The 2,672-nt window shown below is 39.1% G+C and overlaps 1 long non-coding RNA gene across 1 annotated transcript; it reads left to right on the top strand.

Annotated features, from left to right (window-relative positions):
• The first annotated feature begins 236 nt into the window (after positions 1 to 236).
• On the top strand, positions 237 to 1,599 carry LOC140860091 (uncharacterized). The gene is made up of 3 exons (XR_012143591.1): positions 237 to 373; positions 740 to 845; positions 1,388 to 1,599. It is a non-coding gene; the product is annotated as an uncharacterized lncRNA (long non-coding RNA).
• Positions 1,600 to 2,672: the final 1,073 nt, after the last annotated feature.

The following is a 2,672-nucleotide window of genomic DNA, read 5'->3' as shown; positions in this document are numbered from 1 at the left end:
AATCCGAGAATAATTAATTTGGGAATATTTGGAGTTTTGATTTAAATTCTAATATTCTTAAATTGATTAGGATTGAATTTGAATGAATTGAGTAATTGAGGATTGAATTGCAATTTTTGAACTTTTGAGGGGCTAAAGTGCAAATTGTATTTAACTTATCAGAATTGAAGTTGTTACTCAGCATGTGCACGTGTCATTGGAAGCAATTTTATCAGATTCTTCAGCCAAGGAAAGAAGGAAAACCGAGAGCAAATGTCAAGAGAATTTCCAATTCATTTCTTTGTCTTCAAATCTTCATATCTTGGGCTACGATTATCCGATTTCGATTCCGAAAGATGTTTTGGAATCCTCTCGCCAAGACCTTCGATTTGATGTAAGTATATTCTTTGTTCATCAAGGTTTGGGATTTCGAAAATGGCAGATATCAGATGTTGGTTTTGATTTGGTGTTGTTGAGCTTCTAGCTTTGTTAATCTTGAAGTTTGATTGAAGCTTGAGTTGTATATCTTGTTCTTATGCTTTCTTAGCTGTGATTCAATCTATACACCTGCTGATATGTTGGTTTAGAGGTTGAATAAGTGATATGAATGTTTGAAATGATTTAGAGATTTGCGGGAATCGCCGAGTTATACCGAAATGCCGTCGAATTCTTGAATTGAAGTGATTTGATATTGTTTTTGGCTTTGGAAGTTGCTGAACTATTAGATAATGGTTCCTTGTTTGTTATGCTATTGTCTCAGTGCATAAACAGGGCAACTCAACTCAAGAACGTCGACTTCGAAACCGATAGAAGATTGAACAAGATTTTGACAAGTTTGAAGACCTTCTAGACATCACATTTGAAAGGTAAAAGTGGACTACAATTTGATTGGGATTACAACTCGAGATAGTTTGTATCGAGTCCCTCAATTCACATACTTGTTTGTTTAAGTGCTCTTATGTGCTTTCTTTTGATTACTTGAATAAGTTCTTGATATAATGAATGCCCTGATTATGTTACATGTTGCATTCATCTTGATGACTTATTCCTTTGAGTTTGAAATGAACGGACACGTTCGAATAGACGATTTGAGGGATTGTATATGTATGGCCTGGGTGGTTGTTTGAGCCTAGCGTCTGAGCTACATATATAATGGCTTCAAAGTCTAGAGGAGCAAGATAGTAGCCCCACCTCGATAGGGTGTGTCGGTGGATTAGCTATGATATCTTCTTCTCGGGATCCCAATTGATGAATGATGAAAAGAACCTTGTTTTGAAAGCATGCATTGTATTTACTTCTATATCATGATTGTGATATTGATTATGCATGTTTAGTTGCTTTTACTGGGAAATATATTTCTCACCGGAGTTATCCGGCTATTGTTTTGTTGTATGTGTCATTGCAATAGGAGGAAGTGGAACCGGGCAAAGGCGGACTTAAAGAACAAGGGATGAAATCGATATAGCGTGAGGATCCGAGTTAGGAGTTATGTGTGCTGTCATGAAGTTTAATGAGTCTTAATCATGATCATGTTTAAAGATACTTGTACAAGACTTGTAGATGATCTAGTTAAGGTCTTGTTGTTGTATTTAGAACTTGAGAAATGATGTAACTACTTGATTCCATCAGGATGTATCTTGATTTTGATATATGACAATGATCTTGCATTTTTATGATATTATGTTGATGTAGTAAAGCTTTGGATTGGTTTATTACTAGCATTGAAAGCATGTTGAAATGCATGGTAGTTGTTATGCTTGATTTCATCATGTCTAGACTTTGGTAGGAATTGATCTTGAATCAAATATGTGCATGATGGAGTATTTGACAGCAACAGGGAAATGTAATTTTTTTCTGCAGCATTGGCTGGCGCACGGGCGAGCCCCTGCTCGCGCGCGCGCGAGCCAAGTCGCGACCTTCGAATTTGGAGGCCGGCGCGCGCGCGAGAAGACCTGCCGCGCGTGCGCCGTGTAATATGTTAGAAATTTTTTTTTTTTTTTTTATTCTTTTGTTTAGACTTTGATTATTGTCTAACATGGTTTAATAATGATTAATGAGATTAATGAGAGATTAGAACTCGAGTCATCACAAGGTTCGATTCCTGGTAAGGGCAAAAAACTCCCCACCAGGGGGGAGAAGACCATGAGTGCAAGAATGGCTGGGCCAGCCAAGTCCATTAAAAAAAAGGGTGCCTTTTTTTGTAATGGACTGGGTTGGCCCAGCCATTCTTGCACTCATGGTCTTCTCTCCCCTGGTGGGGAGTTTTTGCCCTAGCTCAATGGTACCAGGAATCATAAAACTTTGTGTTTAAGCCTGGGGTACAAGGTTCGATTCCTGGGGAGGGCAAAAACTCCCCACCAGGGGGGTAAAAACCATGAGTGCAAGAATAGCTGGGCCAGCCCAGTCCATTACAAAAAAGCTAGCTCAATGGTACCAGGAATCATAAAACTTTGTATTTAAGCCTGGGGTACAAGATTCGATTCCTGGGGAGGGCAAAAACTCCCCACCAGGGGGAAGAATTCTGTCACGCCCCGGGGCCCAAGCCCGCGCCTGCGCGACTTCACACAATGGGCTCCTATAAAAACTACTTCGTATTCGTCCTCGCTTTACGAAAATGATTAACCTAAGTTGCTATAAAAGTCCATTGTAGTTCATTTTAAACACATTTTAAACCTTTTATTTTTTCCATGTGG

This window comes from Henckelia pumila, chromosome 4 (assembly GCF_033568475.1).
Source record: "Henckelia pumila isolate YLH828 chromosome 4, ASM3356847v2, whole genome shotgun sequence".
Lineage (NCBI taxonomy): Eukaryota > Viridiplantae > Streptophyta > Magnoliopsida > Lamiales > Gesneriaceae > Henckelia > Henckelia pumila.
The sequence above is the reverse complement of the archived record's forward strand: the minus strand, read 5'-3'. Positions and strand labels throughout refer to the sequence as shown.